Source organism: Hypanus sabinus, chromosome 5 (assembly GCF_030144855.1).
Source record: "Hypanus sabinus isolate sHypSab1 chromosome 5, sHypSab1.hap1, whole genome shotgun sequence".
Taxonomy (NCBI): Eukaryota; Metazoa; Chordata; class Chondrichthyes; order Myliobatiformes; family Dasyatidae; genus Hypanus; species Hypanus sabinus.
Genome location: NC_082710.1, coordinates 104,050,284 through 104,073,033, shown reverse-complemented (window position 1 = coordinate 104,073,033; position 22,750 = coordinate 104,050,284). Strand labels below are relative to the sequence as shown.

General features: G+C 42.6%; 1 protein-coding gene across 7 annotated transcripts in view; it reads right to left on the bottom strand.

Moving 5' to 3' along the window:
- Positions 1-22,750, bottom strand: part of lypd6b (LY6/PLAUR domain containing 6B) — a 259,391-nt gene that overhangs the window by 83,846 nt on the left and 152,795 nt on the right. The window contains exon 1 of one of the 7 annotated variants that reach the window (XM_059970283.1): positions 19,468-19,493. The exons of the other annotated variants lie outside the window; for them this stretch is intronic. The gene's annotated coding sequence lies outside the window, so the exon portion shown is untranslated. Of the gene's footprint in view, positions 1-19,467; positions 19,494-22,750 lie in introns of those variants that run through there. 7 annotated transcript variants of the gene reach the window in all.

The following is a 22,750-nucleotide window of genomic DNA, read 5'->3' as shown; positions in this document are numbered from 1 at the left end:
AAGGCCCTACACAATCTGGACATCTCCTGGAAGGTTTTCAGAAATAAAACATCGGAGGTGGTTTAAGTATAAGAAAAACCTTAGGAACTACTTTATTGTCAACCAAGCATAGAACATAAAGCTCGACAGGAACCTTCACGACAATATATCATCACATCAGATCATCTTAAAGGGAACCCCAACTCAATGTCAGTGGTTGTGAATTATGCATATGTTCCAACCATTACATTACCCTGCACCCTTTTCTCTCCTCTCCCACTGGGCAAAGGAAACAAAAGCCTGAGAACACATCACATTAAGCTCAAGGACAACTTCGATCTCACATTATTGAATGGCTCCCCGAAACAATAAAATGGACTGTTGGCCTCATAATCAACCTCATTATAATTGTGCAATTTCTCTGAAGCTGTTGTGCTTCATTCTGAATTCTATCTTAGTTTTACCTTGTACAACAACACAATGCATTGGTTTCTGTGAACAGTATGCAAGACAAGCTTTTCACTGTACCTCAATCATCATCATCGCTATGTACCGTGTAGTATGACGTGGACAATCATGGTGCTTGACTGTGATTGTTCTTAGCAAGTTGTTCTACAGATCTGGCTTGCCATTGCCTTCTTCTGGGCAGTGTCTTTACAAGATGGGTGACACTACCCATTATCGATACAGTCGGCCCTCCTTATCTGCGGGGGATTGGTTCCAGGACCCCCCCCCCCCCCCACCTCGTGGATACCAAAATTCATGGATGCTCAAATCCCTTATTTAACTTGTATCAGTGCGGTGGTCTTCAGGACCCAGTGGAACCCCGGACTTCATTTAACATGTAGAGGAGGCGGCATCAGTAGCACCATACACAGTAGACAACTGTGACAGGCTCACAAGTGAAGTGTTACCTCAACTGGAAGGACTGTTTGGGGCTCTGGATGGAGGTGAGGATTGAGGATGTATTGACGAGGGTGGTGGCGGATGGAGGGAAACTGATGGGGTCTGATTCACTGGATAATAGCTTTACTCTTTCTACGCTGCCATTGGCATGTGACTGCCATGTTTCCAAGGACTACCAAATCTTCTAGGAAAGGCAGATTCCATTGTCCATAAAGGATGATTATCATCATTAGGTACTATATTACTGCTGCGTTAATGAATCATCAATTGAAACACTTTGCCAATAAATGTTATTGCAAGTTCTCATCATGATAATAAATTATGTAACATATAACCGTCTTTTCTGATTTATTTGCAAGAATCATGGACTAAAGATTTCTATTCAAAGCTTCTGAGCTTTTAAAAAATTTTGTTTATGTTTTGCATGGATTTTCAAACAAGTTAATTAGCTTTCAACTCCCAGCATGCAGAGTTCCACTGAAATGGTGAGAGAGTAAAACAAATTTCAACACCTTCACTTTATTGCCTTGGAGAATTTTGCAAATTTGCAAAGATTGTAGGTATCAATCTGAGTCAACACTCACCCCCCTCAGGAGCAGGGGTGACACAATGGTATTATTGTTTGTGTGGGCTGTTGTACAGCTCCAGAGATCCAAATTCATTCCTGGCCTAGGATTAGAATTGGAACTGGTTTATTATTGTCAGAAGTATTGAGGTAGATGTCACAAGTCCTGGTTATGCAAACACTGTCAATCTCTGCAGAGTACAGTTGGCCCTCCTTATCCGCAGATTCTGTATGCGCAGATTCAACCAACTGCGGATTGGGAAAACCCGGAAGTTCTCTCTCCAGCACTTGTTGCTTGGGCATGTACAGAACTATTTTTTCTTGTGATTATTCCCTAAACAATGCAGTATAACAACTATTTACATAGCATTTACATTGTATTAGGTATTATAAGTAATCTAGAAATGACTTAAAAGTACAGGCAGTCGCCGGGTTATGAATGAGTTCCGTTCCTGAGACTGTATTTAAATCAGATTTGAAGTCGGAACAGGTACATCCGGTATTATTTAACATCAGTTAGTCAAAAGTTTTTCTTCACGTATAGTACATATTTCACCTTTCTATGCATATAAAAAACTTAAGAAACATATGTATTTCAATAATTTAACTACTGCATTGCTTAGTAATAATAGTAGCTTTCATCGGGGCAGATCCTTTCACATTCTCCATTAAAATTGTTCCGATCGTTGACCGACTGTAGCCTAACGCTTTTCCAATGACCGATGGCGTTTTACCTCTTTCCAATTGCTTTATTACTTCCACCTTATTTTCAATCACAATCGTGATTATTTTTGTGAACAGAAACACTGTGGATTTAGAGCTGCGCCAGATCCTAATGTCCACTACATGGAGACGTTAAATAAAGTCCGGGGTTCCGCTGGGTCCTAAAGACCACCACACTGATTCATGTTAAATAAGGGACTTGAGCATCCGTGAATTTTGGTATCCACAGGGGGTCCCGGAACCAATCCCTTGTGGATAAGGAGGGCCAACTGTATATGTCACGACATACAACCCTGAGATTCATTTTGTTGTGGACATACTCAATATATCTGTAGAATAATAGCCATGAAAGACCACAACAACTTCGGCGTTCAACCAGAGTGCAAAAGACAACAAACTGTGCAAATACAAAAAGAAGAAATAAAAATAGTAGATAAATAAGCAATAAATATAGAGAACATGGGATATTTCAAGATTCATTTATTATCAGAGAATGTATAAATTATGCAATCTTGAGATTTGCCAAAAAGCAAGAAATTCGTGTTAGGGGGTTTCTTACTGGTGTAAGGGTTTTTTTTTCTTTTTATGTGTTACTGCGTATGTTAATCAAAATGGCTTCTTTGTTTTGTTAAAAGTAGGAATACTTCTTTGTTGTGATAAGTGCTTTCTCTCGCAGTTTGTTTGGGTTTAGAATTACTGATAATGAGAATTGTATTCATTTGTTAACCAATTGGGATGGATGTTATTCTCTCTCTTCTGAGTCTGTAAACTGATCGTTGGCGGGCTTTTGGGGAGATCGGCGTGAGGGGCTGAGAGAGAGAGAGAGGATGCAATGCTGTAAACTGGGCGACGGAACGGACCCCGAGCAGGGGTCCGAGGCCAGGAGGTTCAGTGAGGAGAGGAGACAAAGACAGACGTGCCGGGGGTGCTTGGTTGATCACTTCGGGTGGTCCTGAGCTGCGAGTCGAGGAGGTCTGAGGGGATCAAATAGTGGCCAGAAGACTTCATTAATTGAGCTCCAACGGTTGTGCACGAAGTGGTTTGGACTTTGATAAGTTTGGCGCCTTTTCTTTATTTTCTTTTCGTTCATATATACTGTATCGTTGTTAATAACTTAGTTCTAGTAAGATCTATAAGGTGTAATTATTTAATCACATATGGTGTACTGTCTGTCATTTGGCGGGGTGGGGACATCACACAGCACCCACACTAGCTGATTGCCCAGTTTGGCGGGGCCGAAGGCTGCTCCCCCTAGATGGAAGCGAGTTGAGTGAGCCTTTTTGATTACTCGATTTAAAGGAAAAAAATAATAAAAATTAAAAGACCAACTCTCGATATGCAAGAGAAAGAAAAAATTAAAAATCTTGCAACCAATTGAAGCGAACAACAACAGCTTTCTGAACCAAAATTAAGTCTTCAGATTCAAACCCCAGAGGAGCCCAGAGTAGGCCCAAAGCCTCACTTATCAGCTCATTATATTATTGGGCACGCAGCACAGCAGCTGGGGCAGTCTTCATAGCCTCAGCACCATGGAGATGACCATTGCAGAGAACAAGAGAAATTAGCTCTCATCCCAACTGACACTCTGTCTTTTCAGTGTACCTGGGCTGGTGTTTAAATTGACCAACAACAGAACAGTGAAAGGTTTCTGGACAGAGAAGTGAAGATTGCAGACAGCAATCAAAATCAGCTCTCACCTCCAATCAGGGCCGGCATTTAAATTGTCTAAACAGCATATCGTACCTCAAGCCCAACCTTGCTCCTGGCCCAGTTGAATGAACATTGGAACCTCTCCGCCTGGGCCCCGACTTCTCCTTTCAGTGCCAAGAGCAATCCACCCTTGCTCTCGGGCCAACTGTATGGGCATCAGAACTCCATCTGCAACGATTCTGCAACACACCATCTCGACTCACCCGATAAACTCAGCTTGCCATCACTCGCCCCTTCACTTTTGCGGCGATAATTCAGCAAAATTTACCTCAGGAAAGGTATTTTTAAAGTCAGGTTTCTTAGCTTTTTGATTACCAGAAGCTGTTGCACATGTTCAATAGCACCATCTTAACTGAAATTTGAAGAAATTCCTATGGAATATTTTGATTACTTGATGCAACTTACAAACACATATTTGATTTTTGGATCTCATCCCTGGAACAACAGACTCTTAAATTTAATTACAATACTGATTCCAGCTAGCTTGCAGATAGGTCAATACTTGTCAGTACTCCTCACCAATTGTATCTGCTCATTACTCTTAGTTGCCTACCACAGTATATCTGGAATTTGTTACAATTATTGAGCTGTTTCTTTTGGAGCAGAATCAGGTGTATTATCACTGACATAGTACTGTGCAAAGGTCTTAGGCATGTATATATAGTCAATTTCATGTATCACACTGTACTGTTGCCACAAAAGAAAAACACATTTCATGACATATGTGAGTGACGATAAACCAGATTCTGATATGGGTCTCTATTGTGGACTGAGAGTGGGGAGGGGCCAGGATGAGGGGAGGGAGAGGGAAGTACCAGAAAGACATTCTGTAATTATCAATAAACCATTTATTTGGAATTAAATGACCTTGCCTGGTGTCTGAGGGCTGAGTGTGTCTACACCTGTGCCAGCCCCCGCCCCAGGACTCCTCTGCCACCTGACCTACACCCCTCCCAGGGCACTCCAGTCTCACCATTCCCAACATCCTTTGCTCCCGCCAGATTTATAAACTCACTCTCTGCTCCATATTGACAATAGAGTACTGTGCAGCAGTCTTAGACACCCTAGTCAAATATATGTGCCTAATAAAACTTTTCAAAAGCACCATATGTCATGAAATTTGTTTTTCGGCAGCTGGACAGTGACAAAATATTACTGTAAGCTACCAAAATGAATAAATAATGCAAAAAAGGAAAAACGAGGTAGCGTCCATGGACCATTCGGTAATCAGATGGCATAGGGGAAGAAGCTGTTCCCTAAACATTGAAAATGGGTCTTTGGGCTCCTGTACCTCCTCCCCGATGGGTAGTAACAAAAAGACAATATGTCTCAGATGTTGAGGTTCCTCAGTGAAGTATGCTGCACTTATCGAAGCACCACCTCTTGAAGATATCCTTGATGGTGGACATGATGGAGCTAAGTCGACAGACCTCTGCAACTTCTTTCAATCCTGCACATTGGGGTCTCCTGATGGAGGGTCTCAGCCCAATGTCAACTCTTTATTCCTTTCCATAGACGCTACCTGAACTCCACCATGGACTGTCCCATACACAACTGCGGAAGGATGAGGATTGAGCATGGGGCTAGGAACCTCACCCTTTAAAAAGCTTGGAGCTACAGAAACTCTCCCTGGGAGAGAAAGAATGAAAATGGCCGACACCTGGGCAACATGAAAAAGTGGCTCAGGACAGAGTTCTCTGGAAAGCTGCTGCCAGCACCTATGCCCCAGTAGGGGCGATGGGCTTAAGGAAATAAAGGATATTGCCTGACCGGCTGAAGTCCTTCAGCATTCTGTAGATATTACTTTGGATTTCTAACCGGCTGGTGGCGTAGTGGCATCAGTGCTGGATTTCAGGGCGAGAGGTCACGAGTTCAAATCCGGTCAGCTCCCTTACACGCTCTCCATCCGTGCCTGAGTTGAGTGTCGACCTTGTAAAAAAAACCTGGAGAGGGATTTGTTCTGCCAGGCTTCAGATGCCCAAGACATGCTGTACGATGAGCAATCACCAAAAAGATCGATGCAAAAAGCTTGTCATGTTGGCACCCCGACAACTCCACCAGGAGTTAAGGGCATGCACGCACACACACACACTTTGTATTTCTAGCATCTGCAGTATGTTTTGTGTTCCTAATAGTCAGCTCATTTTACCTACCTGAGACACCCTGGCAGTTGATACAACTGTTAAAATTATTTACTGTGCCACAACAAATACCGAAACATTAACAAACGGAGCAACACTGGTAGTCTAATAGATGGATAATCTCTCACTGATCACCCCCTCTCTACCTCTCCACATCTCTACAACTTACTATTTCAATTGTGGCTTCCTCAATAAGGGGCAGGAAAACTGTTGATTGAACTGTTGAGGGTATTAGGATCAAATCAAATTGTTACACAACCCTATCACAGTCCTCATGCTTTGCATCTCAGCAAACTGCATACCCTGAGGCACAAACGTGATGCCAGCCAGAACACACAGTTATTTAGTCTGGAGCCACGGTAGTGTAGCAGTTAGTGTGACACTGCTGCAGCTCGGGGCGACGGAGTTCAGATTTCAACCCCGACTTCATCTATAACAGGGGTTCCCAACCTGGGGTGCGAGATGGAATTTCAGGGGGTACGACAAAGAGTGGCTTGTGTCCTTGAGTGACAAGTCACGAGTCATCACTCAGCCAGCTGCCAGTGTGCCTTGAGAAGTGGTAGTAACATTTGTCCCAAGCACACTCCAACTCATCACATTAGTGAGGTATGTCAATGATGGTGCTGTGAAGGAAGATTTCCTGTTTTGTAAAGATCCGAAAACAAACACAACTGCAAAGGATGTGATGCAGCTGGTGAAAGACTTCTTTGCCAAACATGATTTAGACATCAAAGTCATTGGTTCTGTGTGCACGGACGGGGCACCTGCAATGTTTGGAAATAAATCTGGCTTTTCTGCATTGATGATAAAGGAGATTCCAGACTTGCAAGTTACCTATTGTTTTCTTCATCGGCATGCTTTGGCATTAAAAACTTTGCCTCCATATTTGAAGAAAATCCTTGTTATTTGTGTGAAGATCATCAACTGGATCCGGGGCGTGCTTTGAACCATCTCATCTTCAAATCATTTTGTGAGGATCTGGGAAATGAGCATTCAGTTTTGCTTTTCCACACATAAGTCTATTGGTTGTCATGAGGTCAAGCTTTAACCTGCTTCTTTGAGCTGCAGGAAGAAATCAAAGTTTTTCTGGAGGAGCGTGAATGTGATCTGGCTGGGGCAATGGAATCACAGGAATTCGCCCAAATGCTGCTTACTTAGCTGACATTTTCACTCGTATGAATGATCTGAGTGTTTCTCTTCAAGGAAAAGGGATAAACATATTGAAGGCTTGTGAAAAGATGAATGCCTTCAAAGAAAAGTTACGTCTTTGACGTCGAAGGATGGAAAGAGGCAGTCTCTCAAATTTTCCTTCACTAGAAGAGATAGTTGATGATACTGGATCCATAACTCCTACTGTGTGTGAAGAAATTGTGGCTCATTTGGAAATGCTGTCAGAATCGTTTGATGGATACTTTGCTGCTGGAGACCTGAAGATTTCAGAAGAATGGATCATGAATCCATATTCCTACAATTTGGAGAAAATGTCAGATGATAAAGAGCTGAAGGAAGATCTTACTAATTTGCAGACAAATCAAGCTCTTGAAATGCAATTTGAAAGCAAGACTTTAGAGGAGTTTTGGTGTGCAGCACTGGATATGTTCCCAAGACTTGGTGGAAAAGCACTCCGTGTCCTCATTCCCTTTGCAACAACATACTTGTGTGAATCTGGATTCAGTTCTCTTCTGTCAATCAAGACAAAATCTAGGAATCACCTGAATCCACAGACAGACCTGCGGATCACAGTCAGCAAGAAAGTTCCACGTTTTGACAAAATCATGAATGAGAAGCAGCAGCAAAAAAAATCATTGAATTTTATGTTCACAATTGGGATTGATTTTACTGTTTACAATTTTTTCTGAATAAATTAGAATCTAATTGTTCAATTCATATTTGCATTTTATGGACTGAGTTAAAGGCTTATATTTTTAAGTTCAACTTGTTCACCTGCAGTATTGTATGTGGTTCAATTTGTGGTTCAAAAATTAAAAATTAGACTTCTTCATCTTCAAATGTGATATTACTTTTGTAGGGGGTGTGAACATTAATCAAACATTTCCTAGGGGTGTGGGGCATAGAAAAGGTTGGGAACCACTGATCTATAAGGAGTCTGAACTTCTTCCCTGTGGAATGCATGGGTTTTCTCCGGATGCCCGGGTTTCCTCCCACAGTCCAAAGATGAACCAGTTAGTAGGTTAACTGGTCATTGTAAATTGTCCTGTACATAGGTTAGGGCTAAATTGGGGGCTGCTAGGTGACACAGCTCAGAAGGCTTGAAGGGTCTATTCTGCACTGCATCTCTGAAATCAAAGTAAATTTATTATCATGGTACTTTTGTGTCACCATATACAACCTTGAGATGAATCTTCTTGCAAGCTTTTACAAGAAACTGAAGAAATAGAATGAAATAATAGAATGAATGAACACTATACATACAGTAACAAAGACCGACAAGAACCGATGTGCAAGAGGGGACAAATGGTGCAAATAGTAAAAATGTCAGTAAATAATACTGTGGACATGAGTTTCAGAGTGAGTCAATTCAGCGTGAAAGTGAGTGAAGTTATAAAAGAGGTGCAAGTTATAGAAGTTACTCCTAATCTAATAAGAGAAGAACAAAGCCTCTCTAAAAGCTTTGACTGAGTTTCTTCAGATCATGCTTTTATGACAATGCATTACACGTAAAGTAGGATTATTGCTTCCAAGCTGTGGTGGTTATCCATCATGTCCGACGATGATAGAAAACCTGTGCAGGAGAGTTTTTAAAGTGGAAAAGCCCTTGCACTGGGGCAGTTCCACTCTCTCGACCTCAGGTCCGAGTCCAGTGGTATGAACAACTGTCATAAACTGAAGTCTTTCCTGGTTACCGTGGGTAACAATGGCATCTTCTGTGCCTTGTCATGCCCTTTGCTCTCCAGGATCTTCTGAACTAGAGCAGGTCAAATGAACTCTCATCCAATGTTTTTTTTCTATTGGCACCATGTTCAGGTGCCCTTTCAGCCCTGTCTGAGAGTGTACCAGAATCAGCTCTTCGCAGGACTGAGACCACTGGCAGATCTGAAACCCTAGTGACAGGTTGGTGCAGATCATTTCGATAGACCCTCCGAGAGCAACAATATCTGTTTTATATCTCACACTGAATATCATAAAAGAAACTATTAACAACATGCAATATCATAACAGACCAAAAAGGCCTCATAATGGTCCTATAACGGTGCTGAAATTTCCATCAACTATCTTTCTAATGTGCACTATATACAATTATCAGAAAGATCCATTTTAATTGGTTTGTGTTTTCAAAAATCATTATCCAGGCTATAACTTACATGCCTAAATGCTCTTCATACTTCAGAAGGCACATATTCAAATATTTCAGTCATGTCTTTTAAGACTATAAAATTATTTCTAATTTGCAAAATAAAATTATCAATGAAATTTATCTTCCAGCATGTAAGGTATCCAATGGCATTTAACCTCTAACCTACAGGATGTTAGAGTAATTAGAACATATTGAACTAGCAGAGCAGATGACAAGCATCTCCCCCTTAACAACAGCAGACTCTATATACACTTATAGCATGTGTGAATATCTACACGTTCACTCCCACACTCACATTAAAATGACTCCCATAACAAAGACCATAGGAAGTTATTCAACTTTATTTAAGATGTTATTTTTGAAGTATTTGCTCCTCTTGACATTTCCTTTGACAAACTTTTGTAGATGTGTACTGGAGAGTGTATTTTGACTGGCGGCATCACAGCCTGGTAAAACACCAACGTCTTTGTACAGAGATTCTATAGAAAGTAGTGGACACTATCCAGTCCATCACAGGTACAGCCCTCTCCGCCAACAAACACATCGACATGAAGCACTGTTGCAGGAAAGTAGCATTCATCAATGATACCCCCCCACCCACCACCCACCAACTAGGACATGCTCTCTTCTCACTGTTGCCATCGAGCACAAGAGTCTAAGGACTCGCCCCCTCCAGGTTTAGGAACAGTTATTACCGGTTGACTGTCAGGCATTGGTAATAATCTAGTGTCAGCCTTTAACCTATTTCTGTCATGTCATAATCACAGAACTCATTATTACAAGTGAATATCAGCAACTGAAATTGTCAGGGTACTCTTGTACCGATATGGGTCACTATCGATTAGGATGGCAGCTAAGAGACATTTACATGGGGTACAGCATTCGACGATTACCAGAGGCACATTAATTGCATAGTTGCTAAATTACCAGACCGTTAATTCAGAGGCCTGCACTAACAATCCGAGTACAAATTCTACCCTGGCAGCTTTGGAAATTGAACATAAAAACACTCGTAATTGAGAATAATGATAATGGAATTGCTGGATTGTCAAAAAATCAATCAAACTCACAGATGATCCAACCCGGTCTGGTCTATACGTGGCTTCAGAACCACATCTATGTGGTTAACCATCGAACATCCTCTGAAATGGTCTAACAAATAGCTCTGTTCAGAACCAATCAAGGACAGGCAATAAATGATGGCTTTGCCAATAATATCTACATCCTCAAAATTAATCCATTCCAAAATTAATCATGATAATTATGCACAAAAGTTCCAGTGAACAAAATCTTAGAGTCCCTGAATGTCAGGGTTGTTTCTGCGATAACACCCTGAGGAAATGGCACTCACATTCCAGTCAACTCCGGACAACCGGATGCAGGGGACCAGCAAGTTTGTCCGTCTTCATGCCTGGTCATCATGACATATAGGGCAATGAATCCAAGCAAGTTGCTGGATCAAAATGATCTGGCTCATTGTTAACACAAACATATTAATCGCATTGTGCATTATAACTAAGATCATAACTTCAAAATTATCTCTGATAAAGTTCAAAATAACTTTATTATCAAAGTAAATACATACAGCATTTACATACAGTAAATGCCACCATATACAACCCTGAGATTCATTTTCTTAAACGCATACTCAGTGATAACTGTTCCTGAACCCAGTAGTGTGAGTCTTGAGGCCTTAAGCTTTTACACCTTCTTCCTAATGAACCTAGTGAGAAGAGAACATGTCCTGGGTGGTGGGGACCCCGATGATAAATGCTGCTTTCTTGTGACAGTGTTTCCTGTAGATGTGCTCAATGGTGGGAGGGCTTTACCCATGATGAACTGAGCCGTATCCACTACTTTTTGTAGGATTTTCCTTTCAAGAGCATTGGTGTTTCCATACCAGACTGTGATGTAGCCAGTCAAAGTACTCTCAGTACACATCAAAATTTAAATGTCATACCAAAGTTTCACAAACTCCTAAGGAAATAGAGATGCTGGTCATATGTAAAATAGACTATATTAACCTAAGCATGTCCTCAAATGTTTAGGAAGCAATAAAGTGATCTTGAAGAGTACTCATTTTACTGCAGGAACAATCAAGGCAGAAGTGATATGATAGAAGTGTTCACCAAGCCATGTCAATTGCACCCTTTTCAAGTAATAGTGGGCATTTATTTACAAAACCATAGCAACCAATTTCTAAATTCCAAATCCACCATTCTAAGAACAAAGATTTGTAAAGTCAAAAAGATCTTTGAAATTCAGTGAGGCTTAATTGGTTCAGACTTATTCTACACAAACTTGATATGCCTGTCGTGAAAGGGGCTTTGTTGTCATATCTGAGACTTTCTGACAGGTTTCGATCTTACAGGAGGTTATTATTGGCACATGTTAAAAGAATTGTGTCAGATGTCTGTAAAAGTTGACAAATCAATTGTGGAGTAGCTATGGACTTAACAGTTCTAATAACATTTAGGAAATATAGCAAATGCTGTTTAATAAATTAGTTATTGGTGACCTATATATTAGAAATATAGAAACATAGAAAACCTACAGCACAATACAGGCCCATCGGCCCACGATGCTGTGCCGAACATGTTCTTACCTGAGAAATTACCTAGGGTTACCCATAGCCCTCTATTTTTCTGAGCCCCATGTACCTGTCCAGGAGTCTCTTAAAAGACTCAGGTATCCACCTTCACAACGTCGCCGGCAGCCCATTCCATGCATTCATCACTCTGCATAAAAAACTTACCCCTGACATCTCCTCTGTACCTACTTCCAAGCACCTTAAAACTGTGCTCTCTCCTGTTAACCATTTCAGCCCTGGGAAAAGCCTCTGACTATCCACACAATCAATGCCTCTCATCATCTTAGATTATTTTTTTCATAAGTTATGCAGAATACATGCAATTTTGTAGAATTGGGATAAATTTTTACCCATGAATTAATGCCAGCCAAATACCAGGAGCTGGTAGAGTAGTGCCAGGGACAGGGCTGGAGGGCACAATGAGAGCCTATAGAGGTGGGGTGTAGAGGTTTTGCTGGCTGCTCACTGTGCAAGAACCTACACTCTCCTTGGCATTATAAGGATTGCAAAGAAAAGAGCCACCAGGACCGTCACAGAGGCTGCTGAGCGAGCCTCCATTTGGCTATGGATCAAGAGATGTGACCCATGAACCAATACTGCTGGGACACAAGCCAGGGCCTGACCAACCTTGGCGGGATCACCTGGGCAAGAGTGCCTGATGTTGAAAGACCCGATGACCCCAGGTTACATTACTGACAATGTGTCACAGCACATCCCAGGATGTACCTCAGCATCTACAAAATAATATCATCCAAGTGTTTCTATCCCACTGTGTAATTTCAAGTATTTCAAAAAAGTTAGTGGGCTACACTGCAGCTTTGTGCAGTTGATGACGGCCTTTAGTTCAAGGAGGAGTACCACAAATGGTGTCTATGTCTTTCAGAACATTTTTATTCAGAAACAAAACAAGGAAAAGTAGAAGGGAATAAATATTAATAAGATCGAAAAGCTTGTCAGGAAGGCTGGTTCTGTTCTGGGGGTGGAGCTGGATTCCCTGGTGTTCGTGTCTGAGATGAGGATGCTACCGAAGGTATGGAGGATTATGGACAATCCCTCTCACCCCCTCCATGACATTCTGGACAAACAGAGGAGCACCTTTAGTAACAGACTGATTTCACCGAGGTTCACCACTGAACACCACAGGAGATCCTTTCTCCACGTGGCTGTAAGACTCTACACCTCCTCCTCCTTCAGTATATAAGTGTATGGTTTCATTGCACATCTGTAATTGGCACTATTACTTTTTACTGCACTTTTTGTATTCTTTTTGCCCCTCAATGCTTACATTTTGTATTTTAAAGAATAATTTTCTGACTGAGCAACATTGCAACAATAACTTTCTTCGGGATAGATAAAGTTTTATCTTATATTGTAGTCACAGAGCATTCTAGGGGCCAATAATGAAAAAGGAATTACAATGACCTTCTAAGCTAACAAGAAGCTCTGATTTTGGACTTTGCAGATCGCAGTTGCTAGCTCTAATTTAACAGGGTATGTATTGGACATGAGTGGCAGTGGGTTTTTGGTGCAGAACTGTGTGCTAACACTACCAATGTGAACCAACTACAATTAAATTGTGAGCCTGCACACTGACCAACACTATGAATATCTGTATTTGTATCATACTTATATATAGCTTATCATGCCTAAAGTTTATTCTGGATAAAAAAGCTGTATGTGGGCAAAAGCATGGCTTGTATTGAGAGGCAGTCTAGCCTAAGATCTTCATCTGCTATTGACATGAGGTCTTTGCATTCAACTTATGATGGCACATTTCCACTCCATTTCAATGGTTGTCCAATGACTGATGAGGTCCATGTGAGACCCACAAGCTCCATGAGGTGTGTTATCAGGTGGATAGGCAGGTAGTTTGAGATTGGATTGTTCCCTTCTTTATCGGCACAGCTCTTCTTGCTTTTATTAGATACAGTGTGGAACAGACCTTTTGAGCCACGCTACCCAGCAACCTCGAATTTTAACCCCAGCCTAAACACGGGACAATTTACAATGACCAATTAACCTCTCAACCGGTAGGGCTTTGGACTATGGGAGGAAACTGGAGCAACTGGAGGAAACCCAGGTGGTCATGGGGAAAACTTACAGACAATGGCAGGAATTGAACTGAGGTTGCTGGTATTACGCTACTGTGCCGCTCACTGTCTGATTCAGATGCATGGAAGCAAGGTTCTCAATGCCATCCCATTTGCTTCTTTAAACCATGGAAGTGGCTTCCTAATCATGAATAGGGATATTGTAATTTTTCATGGGTGCTTTGATGTTACTGAATCTTTACACCTACTCTGTTCCAACAGCATTAATAGTGTTGTATATTTAACTATATGTTGTACATGCACTTTATGTCAACTTGTACACCTACAGAATACTTTTTTATCTGATATTATGCTAATATTATTTTGTGCGCTGTATGTGATACATGTACCAAACTTTGCACCTTGGTCCCTGAGGAACATTGTTTCATTTAGCTGTGTACATCTTCAAAGTTCAAAGTAAATTTATTATCAAAGTACATACTGTATGTGTCACCATATACTACCCTGAGTTTCATTTTCTTGCAGGCATACTCAATAAATCCAATAACCATAATAGTATCAGTGAAAGACCACACCCAAGAGGACAAACAACCAATCTGCAAAAGACAACAAACTATGCAAATGCAAAATAAACAAAAAAAAACAAATAATAAATAAATAAATATTGTGAATATGAGATGGAGTCCTTGAAGATGAGTCTATGACCAGATGACAATGAACTTGAACCTGGCAATCTCTTACTGTAAGGGCAATGTGTCTGTTTCTGAACTACAATGTTGGGCAGGTCCAACAGCATCAACCAACTGTAATTAGTGTCTTCATGCAGGGGATGCTGGCCTGAGAATGAGCTGTTGACATCTATTTGATTATCCTACCAGTGGATTTGGAGGACCATGTGGAAATGTCAATTGCGGTACCTCTTCAGTGCTTTACCCTGCCAACTGAAAGTAATCTAACACCCAGAAGGAGTTAGATTTAACTGCTGGATCTATATAATTATGTTAACTTTTCAGAAAGCTTCAATCTCTTTGTTATTCCCTTCAATCTTGACGTTGCAGTGTTTGCCGAGCCTGGCAATTAGCTTGCAGTTTCATCACCAGTCGAGGTGACAGCAACAGTCGGCATTTGTTGGTGTTTCTCTCTGGGAGTGCCCGTGTTCATATAGCCACCCCCCCCCCCATTTACTTGCCTCAGGCCTGATTGGCTACTTCTTCAGTTGACCTTTGGATTCTATTGGCTCACGTTTCTTTGGCTCTTAGGGATTTGTAGATGACATCTATTTCAATAAGTCCTTTCAATCTATTGCCGAATAAATATCCTGAATTAAAATTATATAGAGTTTTGGGGAGAAAACAAGCTCCCCAAAACTGTATAATTTTGGGATGTGAGTGAACTGTCCACTAAGCACACATTATCTCTTCTAGCACATCTCTCTTACTTACTGCCCATTACAGCACTGGCATTTAGGGCTCCATCTCTGGCAGTGTTCAGGGATTCCTTCATCATGTCAATAGCTTCCTCTTGGCTTTTACTACTGTCAGTCATGCTAGTCCTGGCTGGAGACTCAGGAATACCGTCACATTCAGATGTAGAAGGGTTCTTCATTGCTGTTTCTGTAATCATTTTGTTTGATCAGTCAGGGTTGTTACCGTGAACTAAATACCCAAACCTGGAGGGCCAGTGGACCACTCTTAGTCTGGCCTCTATCCTTTGACCTGTTTGGCATGGGTGACTCTACCAGGAGCTAAAGCATAAGGCCCTGACTCCAGCCAGCATAGGTCCGTGGATTGTTGAGGCACGCAAGCCTCCAAACCCTACAAGGTTGAAATCCTCTTGAGGCCTCATTAAACAGAGATACGTCGCTTAAACTGGGTGAATCCCCTGCTTTTAGTTTGTTTCTCCAAAAAGGAAAAAATGTTAATAGCAAAATGTGTTGAAAGATTTTTCCCTTGATCTTGGCGACAATTCTTTTACCTTCAAAGACTCAAAGTACATTTATTATCAAAGTGCGTATGCAGTACACAACCCTGAGATTTGTTTTCCCACAGACCCTCCCTTTCCCTTCCACCTCCAGCAATTCTTTCCCTCTCTTATCAGATCCTTTATCACACACTGTAAACACTCAATTCTTTCTTGTCATGAACTAATCCCACGTTTTTTCACATGACATGTTGTCCAGCTTTTCGACACATCAGTTTATTCCCTCTTTGCATTACATTCATCAGCCTCCAGCCACACCCAATATCCTAAATCCTTTTTCCCTTTATTTATACAACCTCCAAACACCTATTTAACGTCTCAATAGCCACTCACAAAAGCTCGTGCTCTCGTTCGGCAAGACAAGACTGTACAAGGAGAGGCCCGAGACAAGAAATGGAGGCGTCAGTAAGCCTTTCACTCAAGCAGTCAGATGCCCGGCAGATTTGTGCCTCCCACAGGCCCATAAGCTTTTGTCGAGGGGAGGAAGCTGCCAATCTCAGCAAGGCATCTGGATGTAAATTTTAAAACTCAGCAGATGCACAGCTATAATTCCTAACTCAAAGTTGCTGGTAGTTCCACATTCATCTGAACCAAGACACTTCTCTTCCGAGTTGTAAGATGTAACTGCAGGAATGGACAATCTCCCTGAAGATGTTCACTCCTCCCTCTCAACAACAACAACTTGCACTTATATAGCACTTACATTAATGTAAACACTCCCGAGGATAGGGCCGAGATAGCTGGAAGTAGTAATGTAATAAAGAAAATCAGGGATGTCAGAGGGCTGGAACTGGTAAAGAGATGTGGCTAGCAAATCTCTGAAGAATTCCTAAACAGAACACAAGAAAACATATAAAAACACAAAATGCTGGAATAACTCAGCAGGCCAGACAGCATCTATGGGAGGAGGTAGTGACGACGCTTCGGGCTGAAACCTGATGAAGGGTTTCGGCCCGAAACATCGTCACTACCTCCTCCCATAGATGCTGTCTGGCCTGCTGAGTTCTGCCAGCATTTTGTGTCTTTATTTCCAGCATCTGCAGATTCACTCGTGTTGCACAAGAAAACATCTTGCCCTGCCACACTATATAATCATGGCTGTTGTACGTCAGCACCATTTCCGCTTCTATGACAATACCCCACTACACTTGATTCCTGCTCATTCAAGTACACTCAATGATCACTATATAAGGTACACCAGTACACCTGCTCATTAATGTAAATATCTAATCAGCCCATCATGTGGCAGCAACTCAATGCATAAAAGCATGCAGACATAGTCATGAGGTTCAGTTGTTGTCTGGACCAAACATCAGAATGGAGAAGAACTATCATCTAAGTGACTTTCACTGTGGAATGATTGTTGGTGCCAGATGGGGCAGTTTGAGTATTCCAGAAACTGTTCATCTCCTGGAATTTTCACACAACAGTCTCTAGAGTTAACAGAGAATTGTGCAAAATAAACAAAACCACCCAGTGAGTGGCACTTCTGTGGCACCTTGTTAATGAGAGGAGTCCAAGGAGAATGGGCAGATTGGCTCCAGCTGACAGGAAGGCGAAGGTAACTCAAATAACCACACATTACAACAGTGATGTGCATTAGACATCTCTGAATGCACAACACATCGAACGTTGAAGTGGTTGGGCTGCAACAGCAGAAGACCATGAATGTACACTCATTGGCCACATTATTAGGTACAGGAGATATCTCGTAAAGTGACCACTGGATCCTCCAGTTCACCATGTTTCTGCTGACCCTGCTGCCAAATTTAATTAATCTAATCTCATTCAGACATACAACATGGAATCCGGCCCTTTGATCCGACTCATCCGTGCCAAGCCAGATGCCTATCTATGTTCATCCCACTTTGTCCCATGGCGCCATGGTAACGTAGTGGTTAGCACAACGCCATTACAGTTCATGGCATTGGTGTTCAGGGCTCATTTCCGGTGCCCCCTGTAAGGCGACTGTATGCCCTCCCTTTGGAGTGCATGGATTTTCTCTGGGTGCTCTGGTTTCCTCCCACAGTCCAATGACATACTGGTTAGAAGGTTAATTGGTCATTGTAAATTGTCTCGTGATTAGGCTAAGGGTTAAATCATTGGGTTGCTGGTGGTGCAGCTCAAAGGATCAGAAAGGCCTGTTCAATGCTGATCTCTAAATTTAAAAATAAATAATTTTTCTGCAGTTGGCCGTTTGAACTCTGATATCTTTCTATTTGTTTTAAGTTACACAATTGTCTAAATGCTTTTTAAACACTACAATCGTACCTGCTCCAGCACCTTCTCCTCAGAGAATTCCATAAAAGCACCACACTCTGAGTGAAAAACTAACCCCTAGAATGGGAGTAGAACTTCACTCAAGAGAAGTCAAAAGTGATGCCTTTTGGAAACTGCAGCCAGGAAACACAGTGAACTGCAGAATATTGTTGAATGGAGAGACACATAGAGAGGGGCCTTCACCTTAAGTAAAATGTTAGCAGTTGCGTTGTATAAATTGTATCATGACTGTGTGGCCCAGCGGAGCTCCAATGCCATATTCAAGTTTCCAGAGGACACCACTGTCGTGGGTCGAATCAAAGGTGGTGATGAATCAGTATTTAGGAGGAAGATTGAAAATCTGGCTGAGTGGCGCCATAACAACAACCTCTTACTCAATGTCAGCAGGACCAAGGAGCTAATTATTGCCTTCAGGAGAGGGAAACCAGAGGTCCATGAACCAGTCCTCATCAGAGGATCAGAGGTGGAGAGGGCCAACAACTTCAAATTCCTCAGTGCTGTTATTTCAGAGGATCTGTCTTGAACCCAGCAGCAAAGTGAAATTACAAAGGAAGCATGGCACTGCCTCTACTTCCTTAAGGGTTTGCGAAGACATCTGAAACTTTGACAAACTTCAACAGATGTGTAAATATATTCTGGCTCTGTCACAGCCTGGTATGAAAACACAAATGCACTTGAATGGAAAATCCTATAAAAAGTAGTGGATATGGCCCAGTGCATCACGGGTAAAGCCCCCCCCCCCCCCCACCATTGAGCAGATCCACATGAAACGTTGTTGTAGGAAAGCAGCATCCATCATCAGGGAACCCCACCACCCAGGACAGGCTCTCTTCTCACTCCTGCCACCAAAAAGACACAGGAGCCTTAGGCCTCAACCCCATTCTCCTGCCTTCACCCTGTAACCATTGACACCCATACTATATCAAAAACCTATCAAACTCTGCTTCAAATATGAAGAAATCCCCTTCCAGTAGAGTCCTCTCGATCTGTCAGACCCAGAGCTTTAAACTCGGTAACCCAGTATCTTGTTCGGCAGAATCTGTGCTCAAGTTCTCGCTCCAGAGAGCCAGGCGGCTGCTTTGGACAGATTAATGTGACTCATTTTCTACTAAGGCTGCTGTCTCAGAAGCACTCAAGGAGTAGGAATCAGAATGCATCAAGATTCAGATTGCCATTGGGAGGGTAAACCTCTCCCAACCATTGAGCACATCGACATGAAACGTTACCGTAGAAAAGCAGCATCCATCATCAAAGATCCTCACCACCCAGGCCACGCTCTTTTCTCACTGCTGCCATCCGGTAGAAGGTACAAGAGCGTCAGGACTCGCACCACCAGGTTCAAGAACAGTTACTATCCTTCAACCATCAGGCTCTTGAACAAAAGGGGATAATACAGTCACTTAAGGACTCTTTTATCTTGTTACTTCATGCTCATTATTTATTGCTATTTATTTATATCTGCAATTGCACAGTTTGTTGTCCATTGATCCTGCTTACAATTACTGTTCTATAGATTTGCTAAGTATGCCCACAGAAAAAGAATCTCAGGGTTGTATGTGGTGACGTGTATGTACTCTGATAATAAATTTTACTTTCAACACTTTTGAACTATTGAGAGAAATGATTAAATTAAAGACGGTTCTTAAGGAGTCCATTTAGAATGTGCTGACATAGAAAGAACGTGCAAAGCAACTTGCAGGGCAACGTATAAACCAATTTGCAAAATCAGGATGAAACAATAGCTTGCTGATTAAAGAAGCGATACGGGTAACGGGAAGACATGCTTAACGGTTGAACAATAACGGTGTTAATGCGCTGAGGCTGATAAGTGGGCCAAAGGGTAATCACATTTGTAATTTTGTAATGAGATTAAGGAAGAATGTCTGCACCTCACATGGGTGCAACTCACAAAGTCGTAAACAAGTAGGGTATAAAAAACTGTGCAAAGTGTAATTCGGCACTCAATCTAGCAGGAGCTGGTTGGGTCCGACTCTGCAGACTCGAAAAATAAAGTTTACCGTTCTGCAAATTGCTGAGACTCAGTGTGTTTCTGACAACGTGGGGGCTCGTCCGGGATCCACTACGGCCGCGGTGGACACGAGGAAGGACATCGGAGACGGTGCACCCCGCCGAGTTTGGCGGTCCCTGACTCCTTGCTCGTCGCTCCAGCGCGGCTTGAGCGAGTGATATCCGGACAGCGCAGAGCGGTAAACGGGGAGAAGGGGACAGTACCTGGTACTGGAAGTCCCCAGGACGCACCGGATAAGTGCCTACTATTATAGTAGAAGGGTGCGGGAATAAGTAAGGACGGAGAAGACTGGGATCGCTACCCGGGGGTCCTCCTGATAAAAGTCCTTGGGACGCACCGGGTAAAGTGCCTACTGTTGCAGTAGAAAGGTGCGGGATTAAGTAAGAGCGGAATAAGATGGGAGGGGGTGGCTCTAAAAAGAAAGAGGAAACGGAAAGACCGGGACCATACCCGGGGGTTCCTCCTGATAGCCCCCTCGGTAGAATGTTTGAGAATTGGGGATGTGGAAGACTAAAAGGGAAACAAAAGAAAAAAAATGATACAGTACTGTTTAATTTGGTCGAAACAGCCGATAGAAAAACCTGCGGTCTGGTGGCCGCGGCTTGGGTCTGAGGAGGATTGGGTACGACAAGCCTTAAACATTTACGTTAATTCAAAACCAAATGTAAAACCGGAAGAAATTGCTTATGCTTTTTGTTGGGCTCCCTGGCCAGGAGTAACAACAAAGAGTTTTAAATTGGGCATTAAAGGGGAGCGGAAGTGGGACCCACTCGATCATTTACCCCCTCCCTATGTCCAGCCTTCTGCGCCCCTTGCGGGAGCAGAGGGAGGACGTGAAGAAAGTGAAAAAACAGAAGAAATAGACCCGGAGAGGGAAGAGAGGGATGTTAGGGAAAAAGCAAAAGCAAGGATCGTAACAAGGAGTGTGACAGGAGCAGATAAGAAAAAGAAAGACGAATTAAAAAAGGAAGAGGTACAGCTGTGTCCCCTTCGAGAGGTTCCAATGGGAGGAGAACGGGGAGGAACAGGATTTGTAAACGTCCCTCTGACAAGTACCGAAGTACGAGGATTTAAGAAAGATATGAAAACTTTATTAGAAGATCCAATGGGACTGGCAGAACAGTTGGATCAATTCTTAGGACCTAATGTTTACACTTGGGAAGAAATGCATGCGATTATGGGAACGCTATTTTCTGCACAAGAGAGGCAAATGATACGACAAGCTGCAATATCAATTTGGGGAAGGGAACAGCCGAATGAGTTACCGGGGGACCGGAAATTTCCAGTAAACGACCCACAGTGGGACAAACAAGCAGAAGAGGGAAGACGCAATATGCGACAGTGGCGAGAGTACATCATTAAGGGAATAAGGGAGGCTGTGCCAAAAGGTCACAACTTTGCCAAGGCGTTTGGAAACCACCAAGGGAAAGATTTTTATCAAAAATGTTAGACCCGGTATCCCGGGGATGGCCGACGTGCATACAAGCCGTAGCGGCAGCAGCCGTACTAGTAGAAGAAGCACGGAAATTAACCTTTGGGGGAAGAATGACGGTGTATACCCCGCACTCCGTTAGCACCCTCTTAGCCCAAAAAGCTCAGCGGTGGTTGACGGACTCTCGCATACTGAAATACGAAACCATTCTGATGGTCGGGGATGATTTAAGCTTTGAAAAGAACAATAGTTGTAACCCGGCACAGTTCTTATACGGGGAATCAACAGGGGAGGAAACCGAGCATAACTGCGTGGAGCTAACAGACCTTCAGACAAAAAGTAGGGAAGATCTACAAGAAGTTCCCCTAATTGAAGGCGAGGAACTATATATCGACGGCTCCTCCAGATGCATCAATGGGGTACGACACAGTGGATATGCTATTATAAACGGGAGGACTAGGGAGACGGTGGAGTCCGGCCGGCTCCCGGGTAATTGGTCAGCCCAGTCTTGTGAACTATATGCCTTGCAGAGGGGACTGCAACTGTTAAGAAACAAAATAGGCACTATATACACCGATTCTAAGTATGCCTATGGAGTGGTACACACCTTCGGAAAGATTTGGAAAGAACGGGGGTTGATAACAGCCAGGGGAAGGGAATTAGCTCACGAACAAATGATAAGCATGACTCTGGAAGCCCTAACATTACCTCAAGAAATTGCAGTGGTTCACGTTCCAGGACATCAACAAGGAACAGCCCCGGAAGCAATAGGAAACCGGCTCGCAGATGAAGAAGCCAAACGGGCAGCAATGGAAAAAATGGTCCGACTTCTAACCCTGATACCAATAAGGGAAGGGCTTAACAAACTACCAGTCTTCACCCAAGTAGAAATAGACGCTATGAGCCAGCTGGGAGCCCGACAAACATCAGAAGGCGAGTGGAAGACCCCCGACGGACGGCAAGTCCTGAATAAGGAAGTAACTCGTCATATACTGCAACAACTACACCAACAAAGCCATTGGGGAGTGCAAGCTATGTGCAACACTAT